Source organism: Lagenorhynchus albirostris, chromosome 7 (assembly GCF_949774975.1).
Source record: "Lagenorhynchus albirostris chromosome 7, mLagAlb1.1, whole genome shotgun sequence".
NCBI classification, from domain to species: Eukaryota; Metazoa; Chordata; class Mammalia; order Artiodactyla; family Delphinidae; genus Lagenorhynchus; species Lagenorhynchus albirostris.
The window spans coordinates 31,101,255-31,120,873 of record NC_083101.1 but is presented as its reverse complement, the minus strand read 5'-3'; the positions used below and the strand labels follow the sequence as shown (position 1 = coordinate 31,120,873).

The 19,619-nt window shown below is 39.3% G+C and overlaps 1 protein-coding gene across 3 annotated transcripts in view; it reads left to right on the top strand.

Moving 5' to 3' along the window:
* Positions 1-19,619, top strand: part of PLPPR1 (phospholipid phosphatase related 1) — a 269,965-nt gene that overhangs the window by 64,313 nt on the left and 186,033 nt on the right. Inside the window, exon 1 of one of the 3 annotated variants that reach the window (XM_060153374.1) lies at positions 16,932-16,984. The exons of the other annotated variants lie outside the window; for them this stretch is intronic. The gene's annotated coding sequence lies outside the window, so the exon portion shown is untranslated. Of the gene's footprint in view, positions 1-16,931; positions 16,985-19,619 lie in introns of those variants that run through there. 3 annotated transcript variants of the gene reach the window in all.

Here is a 19,619-nt window from a genome sequence, read left to right as displayed (position 1 = left end):
CACTAAAAAAAAAAATATGGCTCGCCAGACAGTGCCCCTCCTCCTCTCCCCATCAGGCATCTGAGGATCCTGTGCTACACTGAGTCCAAAGAGCATCTTCCACTAATGACCCGTAATAAATTGTTTCCTTGATGCATTCACTGGGACGGGTGATTATTTGTTTCTCAAAATATAGCAGTAAAATAAGAAGGAGTCATGGGGCTTGGGGAAAATGTGGTGGCTGATTATTCCCCTTCCTTTTTTTTTTTTTAACATCTTTATTGGAGTATAATTGCTTTACATTGTTGTGTTAGTTTCTGCTGTATAACAAAGTGAATCAGCTGTATGTATACATATATCCCCATATCCCCACCCTCTTGTGTCTCCCTCCCACTCTCCCTATCCCACCCCTCTAGGTGGTCACAAAGCACCGAGCTGATCTCCCTGTACTATGCAGCTGCTTCCCACTAGCTATCTATTTTTACATTTGGTAGTGTATATAGTCCATGCCACTCTCTCAATTCGTCCCAGCTAACCCTTCCCCCTCTCCGTGTCCTCAAGTCCATTCTCTACATCTGCGTCTTTATTCCTGTCCTGCCCCTAGGTTCATCAGAACCATTTTTTAAAATTAGATTCCATATATATATGTTTCTATTTTTCTCTTTCTGACTTACTTCACTCTGTATGACAGACTCTAGGTCCATCCACCTCACTACAAATAACTCAATTTCGTTTCTTCTTATGGCTGAGTAATATTCCATTGTGTATATGTGCCACATCTTCTTTATCCATTCATCTGTGGATGGACATCTAGGTTGCTTCCATGTCCTGGCTATTGTAAATAGTGCTGCAGTGAACATTGTGGTACATGACTCTTTGAATTATGGTTTTCTCAGGGTGTATGCCCAGTAGTGGGATTGCTGGGTCATATGGTAGTTCTATTTTTAGTTTTTTAAGGAACCTCCATACTGTTCTCCATAGTGGCTGTATCAATTTACATTCCCACCAACAGTGCAAGAGGGTTCCCTTTTCTCCACACCCTCTCCAGCATTTATTGTTTCTAGATTTTTTGATGATGGCCATTCTGACCCGTGTGAAGTGGTACCTCATTGTAGTTTTGACTTGCATTTCTCTAATAATTAGTGATGTTGAGCATCCTTTCCTGTGTTTGTTGGCAATCTGTATATCTTCTTTGGAGAAATGTCTATTTAGGTCTTCTGCCCATTTTTGGATTGGGTTGTTTGTTTTCTTGATATTAAGCTGCACGAGCTGCTTGTAAATTTTGAAGATTAATCCTCTGTCAGTTGCTTTATTTGCAAATGTTTTCTCCCATTCTGAGGGTTGTCTTTTCATCTTGTGTATGGTTTCTTTTGCTGTGCAAAACTTCTAAGTTTCATTAGGTCCCATTTATTTGTTTTTATTTCCATTTCTCTAGGATGTGGGTCAAAAAGGATCTTGCTGTGATTTGTTCTGACTATGTTTTCCTCTAAGAGTTTTATAGTGTCTGGTCTTACATTTAGGTCTTTAATCCATTTTGAATTATTTTAGTGTATGGTGTTAGGAAGTGTTCTAATTTCATTCTTTTCCATGTAGCTGTCCAGTTTTTCCAGCACCACTTATTGAACAGGCTGTCTTTTCTCCATTGTATATTCTTGCCTCCTTTATCAAAGATAAGGTAACCATATGTGCGTGGGTTTATCTCTGGGCTTTCTATCCTGTTCCATTGATCTATATTTGTGTTTTTGTGCCAGTACCATACTGTCTTGATTACTGTAGCTTTGTAGTACAGTCTGAAGTCCAGGAGCTTTATTCCTCCAGCTCCGTTTTTCTTTCTCAAGATTGCTTTGGCTATTTGGAGTTTTTAGTATTTCCATACAACTTGTGAAATTTTTTGTTCTACTTATGTGAAAAATGCCATTGGTATTTTGATAGGGATTGCATTGAATCTGTAGATTGCTTTGGGTAGTAGAGTCATTTTCACAATGTTGATTCTTCCAATCCAAGAACATGGTATATCTCTCCAGCTGTTTGTATCATCTTTAATTTTTTTCATCAGTGTCTTATAGTTTTTTGAGTACAGGTCTTTTGTCTCCTTAGGTAGGTTTATTCCTAGGTGTTTTATTCTTTTTGTTGCAGTGGTAAATAGGAGTGTTTCCTCAATTTCTCTTTCAGGATTTTCATCATTAGTGTATAGGAATGCAAGGGATGTCTGTGCATTAATTTTGTATCCTGCTATTTTACCAAATTCATTGACTAGCTCTAGTAGTTTTCTGGTAGCATCTTTAGGATTCTCTATGAATAGTATCATGTCATCTGCAAACAGTGACAGCTTTACTTCTTCTTTTCCAATTTGGATTCCTTTTATTTCTTTTTCTTCTCTGATTTCTGTGCCTAAAAATTCCAAAACTATGTTGAATAATAGTGGTGAGAATATCCTTGTCTTGTTCCTGATTTTAGAGGAAATGGTTTCAGTTTTTCACCATTAAGAATGATGTTGGCTGTGGCTTTGTCATATATGGTCTTTATTATGTTGAGGTAGGTCCCCTCTATGCCTACTTTCTGGAGGTTTTTTATCATAAATCGGTGTTGAATTTTGTTGAAAGCTTTTTCTGCATCTATTGAGATGATCATATGGTTTTTATTCTTCAATTTGTTAATATTGTGTATCACATTGATTGATTTGCATATATTGAAGAATCCTTGCATTCCTGGGATAAGCCCCACTTGATCATGTATGATCCTTTTAATGTGCTGTTGGTTTCTGTTTGCTAGTATTGTGTTGTATTCCTCTTCCTTTTATCACACCTGGTCAGAGCGTCTCATTACTTCCTTTATGAGAGTCACATGGTTGGCATTTTTTCGTATTTACATTATCTAGAAAAATGTGAGATGGACAAAAAATGGGTTATTAACATGGATCCCCGACTAAATTTAGGACCCAGCAAGGTGGAAAGATAAAGAAGTCTGACTCAAAGTCTGTGGCGCAGGGAAATTGAGAAGATGAGATCTCACCTTTGTGGTGACAGTGTCTATTTTGCAATGCAAAACCATCCTCACCTCCATGAAAAGGGAGGCTAAAGTGACCAAGTGGATTAAAGGCTGCACCCAGGAAAGAAGTAAGAGTTGGGTTTTACCTTCTGCTCATTTTATTTTTATTTGTAAAAAAACCTAGAATTTCATTTCAAGGTATTATTTGAGTTGCTTGCCTCTGTATACGTCCTCCACCCTAATTCCTCACACTTTGCCCTGCTTACCTGCTTGAAATACAACCTCATTGCTCTCAAACCCTGAAAACACTATAATTATTATGTAAATGTATTTTAGAACACACATTTTTATATGCTAGCATTTAGGAGATTTTAAGGAACTATAGTCTGATAATATATGGGATAGACTTAAAGACAGTTTGTCAGAGGTAATTTACTCTTTGTTCTGTGTGTGTGTGTGTGTGTCTGTGTGTGTCTGTGTGTGTGTGTGTCTGCGTTTAGTTTTGATCATAGTTCACATTTATTGAGCATTTTGAATCCCGGTGCTTTTCCAAGTTCTTTATCATTTAATCCTCACAGTTAGGACCCACTTTTTTTTTTACATCTTTATTGGAGTATAATTGCTTTACAATGTTGTGTTAGTTTCTGCTGTATAACAAAGTGAATCAGCCGTATGTGTACATATATCCCCATATCCCCTCCCTCTTGCACCTCCCTCCCACCCTTCCTATCCCACCCTAGTTCTTAGGTGGTCACAAAGCACCGAGCTGATCGCCCTGTGCTATGCGGCTGCTTCCCACTAGCTAGCTATTTTATGTTTGGTAGTGTATATGTGTCCATGCCACTCTCTCACTTTGTCCCAGCTTACCCTTCCCCTGCCCCCGTGTCCTCAAGTCCATTCTCTACGTAGGACCCCATTCTTAAGACTCCTTGGGTAATGTTAGAGCCCACAATTAGGACAATTATTTCCCCCATTCTGTAGTTGAGAGAACTGAGGTTAGTGATGCAAAGTTATTCACCCAAAGTCACAGAGCTAGATAGCGGTGGAGTAGGATTTGAACACAGGTCTGCCTGATTCCCAAACCCACTCTTTGAGCCACTGCACAGTACTTGTGTTTACACAAAAGCATATGCAAGTAAATTAAACCTTAAGAAATGTACATTCTTTTACCCATTGCTGCTTGTGTTTTGCTTAGCTTGCTGCAGCCACTTTGTACATTCCTTTATTATAATACTTATTGCTTTATATTATAATTAGTTTATGTTTCTTTCATTCTTTACTGGTGGTTCTTGACTTTTCTTGTGTGGTAAGAGATGGTAGTGGCAGTCATGAACCCCTTTGAGGACTTATCAACGTTAGGAAGTCTCTCAAGTAAAATGTGTGTGCATTTAGACTGGGTTAATGCTCTAGTGATTACTCATGTAACATTATATATTTCCCCCATCAAAATATAATTTGAATGTTCTTAGATTTTCCAGACCTATGAGATCACTCTTTTATTTAGTATCTCAATACTAAATACTTCATAAAGGAAATCTAGTCCCCTTCTGAAAACATCTGAGTGTTTGCTGTAAATGCTTCTGAGTTTTTGTTGTCATATGTCACCTCTGGTGCTGCATGAAGCTCCAGAACCAGCTCTGGAGAATGGTTGACACGCTTAGTAAGGACCTGAGGATAGCTTGAGGTAATTTAAGAAGGGACAAAAAGGGAAAACTAATAGTTGGGCATCAGACACAACTCTTCCTCAAATTTCTTATTGGATACTTTACCTGATATATGGCCATCTTGTTGAGTAAACAGTATAAACGGATGAATGAAAGAATAAATCTATAGACCCTTTAGATATTAATGAACTGGGTAGTTCCAACAAACCCTTACACAAGACTGTAAGGTCCTTAAGGGCAAAGATTTTTTCTACATTCTTCGCCACTTTATACCCATAAACTGATGCTCAAAAACTATTTGTTAAATATATTAATAGAATAAATTCACGAACCCACATACACTGATACACTAAAGAGAAGATTAGCTCCTCTTTTTTAAACTTCTTCCTTTAAAACCAGGCTAGAATCCCTTAAACGAATATTTCCAAATACAAGAGCATTATTCCTCCCAAAGAGAATTCTGCCATCACCTCTTTAATGCTGTTTATAGAATACCACTCTTTCCCATTTATCACATTTCTAGTTATTCTATCTTTTCCATAGACTATAAGCTTATAAACTTGATGAGGGTAGGAACCACTTTTATCTGTATACTATTGTATTTCCAGGTTTTAGATGGAGATAATAAATATTTGTTGAGGGAGACTTATTGCATCAATGAATGGATGATTAAATCAACCAGTTGATCCATCCATGAACCATGGGTTTGCTTAGATTGTAAACATCTTGCAAAGACTTATTCCATTTTGTATTCCTGACCTATACCATAGAATCTGGCACAGAGTAAGTGTTCGATAGATGCTTGTTGAATGAAATAAACACATGCATAAATGACAGCCTTGGATAAGTAGTGTGATTCGATAATTTATTGTCCAACTTGGGACTCTTCGTTCCTGAAGGCGGGCACCATTTGTAGTTATGCCAGGATATCAGGCATAGACCAGAACTTCCCAGACACACTGGGAAATTTGGTCACCCTATGGATCAAGATGATACGAACAAAGTAGATTTTTGTTTAGGGAAAATAAAAGCCAATTCATTGCAATGCAGTTCCCCTGAACATTTTTTAAATACCACCCCATGCCATATATTAACTCTAAATAATTAAGCTACACATATTATTTGCTTTGGAAGTCCCGAGATCCTTCCTAACTCCAAGAGGTCCTAAGAACTGGAGGGCAGGCTCAAAACATCCCAGAGAGCAATTGGGCATGTGCCTGCCGGCTGGAGGGGTAAATTGTTGTAACGATTTGCATTTTTGCTTTTTTAACCTATGGAAAGAGAATAAACATTTCCCTGGGAATACTGCCCTCCTAACCCTCTTGCTTACTGCAAATGTTTCCAGCCTGCTTTGGTCTGAAGTTTCTTCCTAAGGCATCTCTGGATTGTAGTGCAGCCTTCACTTCTATCCACTTTAGATTAGATCCATTTAGGTAGCTCAGGCTAGAACTAGCTAGTCTCCAGAGCCCGTGGTGTTGGGAATGAACTGGGGCTACAATTGCATTTATGGGCTTCATCTCCTGTTTGTGGATTGCAGAATCCTCTGGTCAAACTAACTTTCAGGCAGCGTGGAAGAGTGACTTTAGAGTTAGAAGAAAAGGCTGTGGGCTAAAGTCATACTCTGCTCTTCAGATGTCTGTGTGAACCTGAGGAATTCATGTAACCTTTCTGAGCCCCTTTTTACTCCTATGAAAAGAGGTTATGTTGTGAAGGTTACAATATTAAGGGAACCTTAATGTGAAGGTGCTTTATAAACTGTAAGGGACAGTACAGAAACTGTGAAGGCCTAAACAGATAAACATCTTGTAGCTGCTCTGGACATCATCAGTGATAACATTAGGATGCTGCCAGATTCTACACTACTGTTTGTCCTTCTCTTTAGAAAACAGTTAATAATGTCAGTGAAGTCCAATAAGTTAATTTTGCCTATTTTTTTAACTTGACATTAATGAAATTATATTGTACATATTCCTGGATTTTGTTTCTTCTTACTGTAATATTCCTGTAATTTAATTATATTTCATATTGCTCTGTATGGCCAAAATTCACCCATCTTCATACTATTAAGTATTTCATGGCTTTGTTTTCTTTTTTGTTATTGTTATTACACACAGTAGTCCTATGAACATTCTTTTACTTGTGTCCTTGTGTGAAAGTGTAAGAATTTAAGGGAAAATTTTGAGTTATAAATAATTCACATCTTTAGTTTTACTAGGTTATGTCTAATTATTTTCTTCAATGGGTAAAATAAACTGAAATACCACTAGGAGCATGTGAATTTTCTAATTCCTACATATCCTAGCCAACAATTGATATTGTTCAGCTTTTAAATATTTGCTAATCTGGTGGTTATAAATGGTACTGTATTATGGTTTCAATTTATATTTTCCTGATTACAAAGAGTGTAATTATTATTTAATACATTTATCCACTATTTGGATTCCCTACTCTGAAGTACCTAGTCACATCTTCTGCCTATTTTTCTACTTGATTGTCTTTTTCTTATTGATTTGTTGGTATTCTTTATATATTGGGGGCACTAATGAATTGTTAGTTATATGTGTGGCAAATATCTTCTCTCAACTTGTGGTTTGAGTTTCATCGCATTTTTAAAAAATTTTTATGTTGGAAGAAGTTTTTTTTTCCCCTCCGTGTGATCAAAGTTAACTATTTCTTTTAATTGTCAACCCATTTGTGTCATATTTAAGAAAACATATACTGCCTTGGCTCATAAAATATTCTCCTGTATTGTCCTCTAAAAGCTGTAGAATTTTGCCTTTTGCATTTAAGTCTTAAATCTACTTGGAATTAATTATGGTGTATGATATGAGATGGGACAAATTTAATTTAATTTTTCCTATGGATAACTAGCCCAAATGCCTGTTTTATGGAAAGGCCATTCTTTTCTATAGATTTTCAGTGCAGGCTCAGATTTCCATGTATCTGTGGGTCTGTATTTCCAAGTAGCATTTTAAAAAGAGAAACAGAATCATCCTCATTGAAGCTCTCATTTACTGAGAGCTTAGTTGGGGCTAGGAACTCTGCTAAAAGCTGTTTATATGCATTGTTTTCTTTGCCCTTCAAATAATCCTGTTGCAATTGGTGGGCACTATTCGTTTTATCCCCATTTTACTGATGAGTAAACTGAATATCATACATAAATTATATAAATTAAATAATCAGCTTTTCCTGCTAAGGAGTAGAGACTAGCAATGAACCTATATTAAAGACTTGTTTATTTTGCAAGGCACCATTTTGGTTTGAGAAACCAGAATGTATCCTTAAAACCCTGAGTTTTCATTTGTTATCTATTGAGAACCTACTGTATAGTGCAGGCAACTCTACTCAGTGCTCTGTGGTGATCTAAATGAGAAGGAAATCCAAAAAAGAGCGGACATATGTATACGTATAGATGATTCACTTTGCTGTACAGTATAAACTAACACATATTGTAAAGCAACTAGACTCCAAAAAGAAAAACAAAAACCTGAGTTTTTAAAATGCCTTTTTGAAGCTTTAAATTTTATTTCAAATACAGTTGGGAAAATGATGATAAGCACACTTCCAGCTCACCTCTGCTCCTGCCATGCCATCTCAAAAAGCTTTTTATGGAGTCTTTTGCCAGAACCTACTCCTTTTATAAGGGTTAATGCATTCATTCAGCTGTGCAAACAGACCATTCTCTGATGTAAATTCATGTAAGGAGTGAAGAAAAATTATTTATTATTAATCACATTTACATTAAATGAATGTGCTTCTTAATGCCTGCAATCGGGTGATCCAGTCAGCTCTATAGGGCTTTACTATTATTTTTAACATAGGTGATGATTAAAAATGTATTTAATGTATTCATTTCAACCTAAGGCTGGTATATTCAATGTAACATATGTCTAAAAACCCCACTGGACACCAGAATTCCTTTATTATAGAAATTCCCCCTGTAGAGGAAATGCCTGATCACTAGGATTGTTTTCTATTTAGAGAGATCTCATCTGTTTATGAAATGACTAAAGTGTGCCCTATTAATAAAATCTGAATGTTCGTATACTTGTGTGCACACACACACACACACACACACACACACACACACAGAGAATTCCTGCCTCTGGTTAAGTTATCATGGCTAAGTAACATTTTTTGTACCTTTTATACACCTTACCCCACCCACAAAAACATATAGAATAAAATAAAATCTTCATTGGCCTTTAAATTGGAGATTTGTAATATATGTATAACCTTCCTTTTCAGGAAGGTCAGTTGAATTTTGGGAGAGAGCAAATTCCAGAAGACAAAAGCTTAGAGAAAAATTTCCTGGTTTTGGTATGTTTTTCCTGTTAGATCTTAGTTTGCTGCAGTTTTTTTCTATATTTTTCATTCTGGCATTTTTTAAATGGGGAGAATCATACAGTCATAACATGTCAGAACTGAATGAGACCTTAGAAATCTTCTCATTCAGAGATCCTCAAAGTATAATTCGTGGATCCACAGACCTTTGCAAGGGGTCCACAAGGTAAAAATTATTTTCGTAATAATACCAAGATGCTACCTGCATCTTCACTCTCACTAGTGTAAAGTGAGTTTCCCAGAGGCTACATGGTATGTGTTATCACAACAGATGGAATGTAGACACAGACAAGAGAATCTAGCTGTCTCCCACTTACTAAACATAAAGAAGATTTGCAGCATTGTAGGAGAGCTGCTCTTATAGTTGTTTTCTGTTTTGGAAAATCTAGTTATTTTTTAATAATATGTTTTTATGTTTACCTGCATTGGGTTTATTAATGTTACCCTTGAATTAATAAATAGTTTAAAATTTTCTCAGTTTTAATTACCAACATAGTAAAATTGATTGAAATAACCCGCAAAACAAAAGCTCTTTTGGGTCCTTAATAATTTTTAAGAGTGTAATGGGATCCTGAGACAAAAAAAAAAAGGAAGAAACTTTCATCTACTTTAGCTTAATGCCATCATTTCGCAGTAAAGAAATGGAGACCTAGACTTCCTCAAGGGTGTAGTTGTTGCATTTAAATCAGCATTTTTTCTCATCTCTCTTTTGACATTGCTAATCATTTCTCTTGCAGATATGTATCTGTGGCACTGCCATATGTACTTCTGGTCTGGAGCACAATTATAGCTTCACAGAAAGTATTCAGATATACTCATTGAATCATTGGTTATAATGAACTTTTAGAAATCCTTCTAGTATGTTCTACAAGGGGTATAGGTAGGAGGTTCCTACCCAGAGCACTTGGTGTTGATGTTTTAGCATTTCCACAGAAAGATTAAGTTAGTAATCTGCAATCCTACTACCCAGGCATAATCACTGTGAACATTTTTGAGTAATTCTTATTTTTTTAGGTGTGGTTTTGAGAATTTGACTACTACCCTATATTTTAATGAGTTTTAATCATAATTAACTAGCCATATATAATATATATGGTGGTTTATTCATGACAGCACTTTCAAAGTTACTTTGAAATCTTGGCACACGCAAAAGGCCATTATGTGGAGCTGAGTGACTCTGCTTTGGGGTGGGAAAAGTGGGAAGACTTTGTGTTAAATGATTCTCCCAGCAAAGTATCCCAAACATGTAAACAGTTTGGCCATTAACAGTGCCAAGACACAATAGTTTTTGTTATTGTTTTAAGTTATCATATATAAAAGCAGGAGAATATGAATGTGAAGTGAAGGATATAAATCACAATACAGTTTTTTAGCTAGTTGAAGAACGGCAGGGGCAAGATTTTCCCCAGTCTTCAGAATCCATATGATGATTCACTTGGAATTTAGAATTTGAGGTCCAGATTGAATAAGTGATTGATCTCACTCATAATTAAAGAAATACAAATGAAAATACAACATAAATAATGCAGGATCTTATCTTTAAGGGTAGCAAGGATTAAAAGATTGCATAATAGTGTTGCTAAGAAATGTAAATAAAATAACCATTTAGAAAAGGCAATATGATGATGTCTAGAAAAATTAAAAGACATATATCCATTTACTTAACAAATTCCCTCTATACCGAAACATCTATGTAAGTTTGCAAAATACACGTACAAGGATGGTATATCATTGTAATGGCAAAAATTAAATGACGGAAATATGCATCAATGGGGACCATTTTTTTAGTAAGTTCTGATATATTCAGGCAACCAAATCTAATGAAATCATTAAAAGGACTGAGGTAGAGATATAGGCACTGATCTCCAAGATATCTTGCTAAGATATAGCATGCTTCCATTTGTGTAATGGTGCATTTGTGTAATATGTATAAATTGCATATATCTCTGTGTATGAATATAAAATTTCTGGGAGAATAAATAAGAAATTGCTTGCAGTAGTTACATCTGAAGGGTGGACTGTAGGTTGGGGTCAGGGAAGAAGGTAAAAGAGACTTTTGCTTTTTGATAGATTATGTTCAAGTGTTACTTCTATAATTAAAAACATTTTAATAAAAAGCCTTAAAATTCTTATCTTTTTGATCCAGCAATACAAATTTAAGGAATTAATCTTATAGAAATAATTATGTATGTATGCAGAGCCCAGGTCCTAAGATGGTCTTTTGGCATTGTTAATAAGTAAAGGATTCAAAGCAATATGTGACCAGTCACAGAAAATGGGTTACATGAATTATAGTGTGTTACTAAAAATGATATTGTGAGAGAATATTTGTACTATATTGTTAGATGGTGCCCCTTAAAGTATGTGCAGTATAACTCAGATATCTGGGGTGAGATGTATCAAAACATGACTAGTGGTGGAATAATGATTTATTTTTATTTTCTTTTTTTAAAAAAGAAATCTGCATTTTCTAAGTGCTTAAAAAAAAACACAACCCAGGTCATTTTAAGAAAATAAAAATAAAGGCTAAGACATTTAGATATTCCTGCTAAGAGTAAATTAATCTCCTCTTAGCATTGTTAGAACATGTGATTCCATATTTTCATAACCCAACTATTTTCTTAGTTTAGCAATGCTACTTACTGCTAGGCTTACATGCAGTGGAATTCCCATATAACTGATGCATTTATAAGACCTGTCTATTCAGCAGTCAGTTCCTTTCATAAAAGTATGTTGGAGCTTGTGTAGTGAAATATTTGAGGGACAGTATTTTCCTGTTGTACCTGTATTTGTGTACCTAAGCTATATTAAATGAGCAATGAGATTCGATATGGTTTGTCAGTATTCTGTTGATGATACTCTGGCATTTTATAAATAGATTTTATTATTTTTTTTGGTTAGATAGAAAAACTATGAAGCACTGTCATTTACTTTGTGAAAATTCAGATACTAGGTGGTAAAACCTTAATCGCACAGTTAAAAAACTGTACCTTATGACTTTCTGAGTCTCCCTGACCACAGAGTATTGCCAGTGCATGAGCTGCTCTCTGCTTGGCTGAACTGAACTGTATCATTTTAAGGCATCTGCCAACCCAACCCACCACTGATAAAGATACATTTAAAGTGCACCTAAATATTAGAAAGTCTTTGTAGTAGAAGAAATGAATAGAATTTATTCTCTCAAGTAATCTTTTAAAATACATACAGCTTTGCTTCAACCTTAGCTCCTCCCTCCCAACTTCATAAGGTGCTTTATTTTTTTATTATTATTATTATTATTTTGCGGTATGCGGGCCTCTCACTGTTGTGGCCTCTCCCGTTGCGGAGCACAGGCTCCAGACGCGCAGGCTCAGCGGCCATGGCTCACGGGCCCAGCCGTTCTGCGGCATGTGGGATCTTCCCGGACCGGGGCACAAACGCGTGTCCCCTGCATCGGCAGGCGGACTCTCAACCACTGCGCCACCAGGGGAGCCCTTAGCATAGTTTTTTTTATTTTTTATTTTTTTACATCTTTATTGGGGTATAATTGCTTTACAATGGTGTGTTAGTTTCTGCTTTATAACAAAGTGAATCAGTCATACATAAACATATGTTCCCATATGTCTTCCCTGTTGCGTCTCCCTCCCTCCCACCCTCCCCATCCCACCCCTCCAGGCTGTCACAAAGCACCGAGCCAATATCCCTGTGCCATGCGGCTGCTTCCCACTAGCTATCTACCTTACTGCGTTTGTTAGTGTGTATATGCCCATGACTCTCTCTCTCCCTGTCACAGCTCACCCTTCCCCCTCCCCATAACCTCAAGTCCGTTCTCTAAGAGGTCTGCGTCTTTATTCCTGCTTTACCCCTAGGTTTTTCATGACATTTTTTTTTTCTTAAATTCCATATATATGTGTTAGCATACGGTATTTGTCTCTCTCTTTCTGACTTACTTCACTCTGTATGACAGACTCTAGGTCTATCCACCTCATTACAAATAGCTCAATTTCGTTTCTTTTTATGGCTGAGTAATATTCCATTGTATATATGTGCCACATCTTCTTTATCCATTCATCCGATGACGGGCACTTAGGTTGTTTCCATCTCCGGGCTATTGTAAATAGAGCTGCAATGAACATTTTGGTACATGTCTCTTTTTGAATTATGGTTTTCTCAGGGTATATGCCCAGTAGTGGGATTGCTGGGTCATATGGTAGTTCTATTTGTAGCCTTTTAAGGAACCTCCATACTGTTCTCCACAGTGGCTGTATCAATTTACATTCCCACCAACAGTGTAAGAGGGTTCCCTTTTCTCCACACCCTCTCCAGCATTTATTGTTTCTAGATTTTTTGATGATGGCCATTCTGACTGGTGTGAGATGATATCTCATTGTAGTTTTGATTTGCATTTCTCTAATGATTAATGATGTTGAGCATTCTTTCATGTGTTTGTTGGCAGTCTGTATATCTTCTTTGGAGAAATGTCTATTTAGGTCTTCTGCCCATTTTTGGATTGGGTTGTTTGTTTTCTTGTTATTGAGCTGCATGAGCTGCTTGTAAATTTTGGAGATTAATCCTTTGTCGGTTGCTTCATTTGCAAATATTTTCTCCCATTCTGAGGGTTGTCTTTTGGTCTTGTTTATGGTTTCCTTTGCTGTGCAAAAGCTTTGAAGTTTCATTAGGTCCCATTTGTTTATTTTTGTTTTTATTCCCATTACTCTAGGAGGTGGGTCAGAAAGGATCTTGCTTTGATTCAAAGCATAGTTTTGATTTGAGTAAATCAGAACCAATACTGAGGGTTCTGAGGGGGGTGGGCAGCAGGGGAGGGAGGAAGATGACAGACAATAGGGGCAGTTTGGGCGGCACCACAGGAGATCAAGTAAGGCGTCATGGACGTGTCCTGAAAAGTGGACAGGAGCCTGAAATCAGTACTGTTGACAAAATCAGCAAACAAACAGCAGCATCAAGAGCAAGGGTTGAGCGTCTAGCAATGGCTTCCCATTGCGCATGGGAAAAAAAATCCAGTCTTTACCAGGCCTGAAAAGTCCTACAAAATCTGGCTCTCACTTTCCCCTCAAGCCCCATCTTTCTCTCCACTCCCCTGTTGCTTGCTGTGCTCCAGCAAATTCACCTGCCTGTGGTTCTTCCAACATTTCAAGCTTTTTCCCTACTCAGGGCCTCTCCACATGCTCTTTCCTCTGCCTGGAATCCTGTTTGCCCCCATACTTCCCATCCACTGTCCTCAACTTGGCTGACTCCTATTTCTTCAAGTTTCTGCTTCAGTGTAACCTCTTTCAGAGAGGTCTTTCCTGACTTTCTAATTCATAGGACCCTTGCCAGTTACACCATGTCTGGAGCCCTCTACCTGTCACCTGTGTGACCGAGGTCCTACCATCCTCCCCAACATAAATGGCTACCTGAGGCCCAGAGAGGTCGAGTAAGTTGCCCAAACTATCAACACATACTAGCAAAGGGTATATCAGCCAGGATCCCAGCAAGGGAGAGACAGTACACTTGGATTTGCCTGATTTAAGGAGCCCTTAAACTTAAAGATCCAGGAAATAGATAGGGCTGTGTGGAAGGGATCATCTGTAAAAGACTGAGACATAGGTGGGGAATGTAGCAGAGAGGGAGGCAGGAGGGGAGGAAACCATCCCACACTCTCCTTTCTCCCTTATCTCCTGCTATAGTGCTCCCTGCTGGGAAGCAGGAAGGCAAGAGAGCCAGTGATGTGATCCACATAGATCAGCCCTTAGGGACACAGAACAGGATAAGAAAGGTGCATGTGGAGGCAAGCAGCAATGGAACAGGGATTTGAACTTAATCTGGTTCTGTAACAGATGCTCTTAACAATGACACATGTTTGTGTCTCTGGTACATAGTGCTTAATCAGGGCTGGTCCTGATGTAATGAAGACCTGAAGGATCAGCGAGAGGTTGCTGTTTTTCCTGCACTCATTGAAAAGCAGAGTAGGTAGATGTTGCTGAACATCTTTCTCCATAGGGGAGAGCTAAGGACCATTTATTAATTAACCTAGTGCTTTTCAGAGGTGGAAAAGAGGTCTCCTTTTTATTTTGCTACCTCTTGTAGTTAATTATGTTTCTTAGAATAGTCTGAGGCTTGCAGCTGCTGGAGATGACTCTCCAGGTAATTTCAGCATCACACTCTGGGGCCAGCCTGTGTTTGATTCTGCTGCCTCATCACGTTCTGTCCAATCCCCGCAGAACAGGAAGGACATTCATTTAGGAGACCTCATTCCATTCTCCCAGCAGAGCCCCAGTGAGAAAAAGTGCCCAGTTCACTCCTAGAAGGTCTTTTTCTTCCTTCCAAAGGGAGCTTCAGGAACATATGGGAAAAGAGGCAGCCTAAACATTTGCATATATCTGTGCTCCAAGGCTGATTCACATAGAGGATCAGCAACCTGCATAAATTTAGCCGACGAGGGCAGCTGTGATAGTTGTGGGAATGAACGGTGACTGATCTCAATTATGCAATTATTTATCAAGTGCTTACCAGGGGACAAACACTTGGGGCTACTATGATGAACAAAACAGACGTGGTGTCGTCGTACTTTCAGAATTTCACTTTTAAAAATACAAATTACCAGTTGAGATTGAAGGATGTGTCTTTCCCTCCCTTAGGGAATATAAGAGACGGCAAAGAATAGAGCTTAAAAAATCATAGATGTGAGAGACATAAAAAACCATATTGCATAATAGCCTTTTAAACAACCATTACATAAAACCTGATGGTAAGATATGCATATATTCCGTATGGCATGTGTGCATTACGTTTTTTATCCTACAACTTGAATGTACACTTAGCTGCATCCCATCTTAATGAGAGGGATTTCTTGCTTTCTTTGTACTCATAGAATTCCCTCAGGTTTCGCTAGGTGAGCTAATAATAGCAACAGTAAGTCACCTCATTAAGGACAATCACTTTTTGCTGAGTTTCGCTTCATTCTCATTACTTAGCAGTGGCTCTTGGAATTTACTCAAGTCCTCCCAGTTTTCCAGAAAATGAAAAGGAAGCTTCTGTAGAAACACAAAACTTTGAAGATTCTCTAGGAATGACCACAAATCTCATTGTGGCTCTGTGGCCAAATGCCAATATCATCTAGACAGTCTAATAAACAGCTATGGAGTGCTTACTATCTGTAAGGCAGGGAACCAGGAAAAAAACATGTGGTTAAGAGTGCAGGCTCTGAAATCAGATGTGTCAAAACCTTAGGGAGGTTATTTAATCTCCGAAGTCTCAGTTTCCTTCTCTTTAAATGGAGATAATAAGAACATCTTCAAAATTTAGTTGTGAGGATGAAATGACATACCTCGTGTGGCGCCTAGCACAGGTGAGCACTCAGTAGACATCACCTAATCCTACCAGTATTCTCATCATTACTTTCGTTATATCTGATTCCCTCTTCTTAAATAAGTAGGCCTCCAGGATATTGGGGATTGCCTACCCAAGGGCTGCTTTGTCAGATGCCATCAACAGAGACAAATTTTCTATCAGCAGTGGTTTCAAGGGGGAAAGCATAAAGGAACAATCCAGAGGGCAGCCAATGGAGGAAAAAAACAGATAAGATCAAGTGTTCAGAGGAGAAGTTAGAGGCTGAGTCCAGAGAAATTACCTAAGACAGTGCACCTGTATCAGTTTTGATTCATTACTAACATCCTAGGACATGGATGGGCAAGAAGCCAATAGAAGCGAGCATGACCTGCCCTGGGCAGGAATAGTCAAGAATCTTAAATTTCACCTCACAGACAGGGCACAGGTGCTGCTCGCTGGGGTTCTGGGGAATATAGGAGGGAGACAAAGAACATTACTGCCCAAGAGTGAATGTGTCTGGACTTACATGTTAGAGACTAAATTTGCTTTCTGGGAAACAGGGTCTAAAAGAGAGAGCTGAATGGAACATGAGACGAAGTGAAGTTGAGGAGGAGTGAAGCACAGAGGATCTAGGACTTGTCCCACGAACTGCAAGGGGACGCCTGGCACTCTCTCTGGATTCCAGCTTCGAGCGGTTTGAGGTAAAGATGCGACTTCAGCTGGAGCAGCAGATGTTAGAGAGTGATGAGAGAGGCTCTAGGGCAGGTAGGGGGAAGATTAGGAAGCCTACTCTAGACATTCCCAGGGAGTTCAGTCTGAGCCTATGGACAATGCAGAGTCATCAAATTCCTTTCTTATTTTCTCTTGCTTTTTAAACAAGCAAGTGGAGTGATGAGATTTCTGTTTTAGGAAGGCCACGGGCTTCTTACACCCACAGTCCTAATTGCCGCTTCCTCCTCACTCCCACGCAGCTTGGCTTTTGCCACATCACGATTTATGTGATAGTTATTTTTTTCCATGACTGTCTTCCTCCCAGTTGTGAAATTCCTTGAAGCCCTGTGTCTTAGATTTTGATCCCTTCAAAAATAAAAAGGGGGCTTCCCTGGTGGCGCAGTGGTTGGGAGTCTGCCTGCCGATGCAGGGGACCTGGGTTCGTGCCCCGGTCCGGGAGGATCCCACGTGCTGTGGAGCGGCTGGGCTCGTGAGCCATGGCCGCTGAGCCTGCACGTCCGGAGCCTGTGCTCCGCAACGGGAGAGGCCACAGCGGTGAGAGGCCCGCGTACCGCAAAAAATAAAAAATAAAAAAATAAAATAAAATAAAATAAAAATAAAAAGGGACGAGGACACAAGGATAAAGTGCAGATCTGGGTGACATCCCATGAGAAGTTTGTTTCCAGAAACTCCTGAAGGCCTTGGCTTGGGGCTCAGGTAGTAAGTTACCACCTCCTGCACTAGAATTGGGCCCCTGGGAATGTGCAAGCTGTGATTGGGCCTGTAGCACTGGAAGCTTCCTGAGAGTCCTTTTTTCTCTTTTTCGTGTCTTCTCAGTCTTACCATACGCTCAGCACACAGCCCTCAACATGTGTTTAATAGGTGAAAGACTGGTACCTCTTCTTTGAAGGATAGCCACAGATGGGGACTTCAGAGTGGTGCTTTCCACAGTGTTATGGTATCCTTGGTGGTGTGCTGCTTTGGCAATGTGGCAGCCCTCCTGGTCTCCTGGCAGATGCTTGGAGTAAAACCACTTCACATTGTACTGCCCGGAGCTGAGGCACAAACCCTGGCCTTCAAGTGTGGCCGGTGGAGGGCGCTTCTCAAGGGAACTTCCCTCTAGAGTCCACTGAACCACTAGATGTCTTTGGGCAGGGGAACTGAGGGTGCACAGGTGACAGGCAAGGGCTCATACACAACCAAGAGGAAGAGTCAATAGCACCTTGGGAGCAAGGTTGGGCTGTAGGGAAACTGAGAAGCTGCCCCTTGAAAGCCTTGAGCTAGGCTGGGGACTACCAATGGGAAACTAAAAACCTTAGCTGAGCACGTGGAGAAAGGCACAGCTAGCACCACTGTACAATCCCTTTGTGTTCTGCACACCACCAGAGTCCTTGGTGAGCTGAATGAGACACATTTTCCAGAGGACCTCAAAGAGAACCGCAGATGACCTCTAGGCCCTTTACTTCCTTGGAGAATGCAGTGGCTCTGGAAAAATTCCCTCCCAATACTCTTTTCTACATCCCTCGCACCTAAACCACTCATTTCTGTCTCGTGTGTTTCTTCTTTAGCTGGCCGAGGAGGCTGGTCCTACACTGAAGGGAAAACCTGGGTTTTCCTTGGCATCTCTACAGCCTCACTAGGGGCAGTCTGCCTCAGTTTACTACCATGACTAGCAGAATTTAGGAGATGTTCTGCCCTTCTTTTAGCCTGTGCTTTACTGAGTTTCTGCTTACTGGCTAGGCAAGACCTCTGGGTTCTTTCTGGTGGCTGATTTACCCCCATTTTCACACCTAACGTAGTGTTCCAGCCTCCTCCTCCTAAGGCTTCCCAGGAGAAAAAATGTCTTTACACACACAAGAATAAAAATAATCATCCACAAAGTGTGAGGAAAGAGATACGGAATGAGGTGTACTCACTCTCTCGAAATTCCTCTTTTCCTTTTTTTTTCTTTTACCCTACCCACCTAACAGCCAATGGAACCAATTGTGAATTCCTTTTGTTAGTTTTGATGGTTAGAATTACTGACTGTAGGCTTTGTGACTTATTTAGAAGAGATAATGTTTGAATGTTCCATTTACTTTTTTCCAAGTTTATTGGCCAATGTATCTTATCAATGTCTTTGTGGGGTTTTTTGTTTTTGTGTTTTTTGGTACGCGGGCCTCTCACTGCTGTGGCCTCTCCCGTTGCGGAGCACAGGCTCCGGACGTGCAGGCCCAGCAGCCATGGCTCACGGGCCCAGCTGCTCCGCGGCATATGGGATCTTCCCGGACCGCGGCACGAACCCGTGTCCCCTTCATCAGCAGGCGGACTCTCAACCACTGCGCCACCAGGGAAGCCCTGTCTTTGTGTTTTTATCATCTAAATTTATTGTTCCTCAAAGAAGCATCATAAATATCTTTACTGGCTCGAACTTCATTCATTGCCTGGTATCTTTCTAAGTGACTTACTCATGCTCTTCTTTACATAGTCAGTTAACACGTGCTATTCAGTTAGCAATAGGTGCTACTGAATGAATGGTTGGGTGAGTGCCTATTATATGCTAAGTACCATCCCCTTATTTTATCCTAGGACCATTCTGTTTTTTAAGCTGAACAAAGGAAATAGTTACTTACGGTCATATTCTTC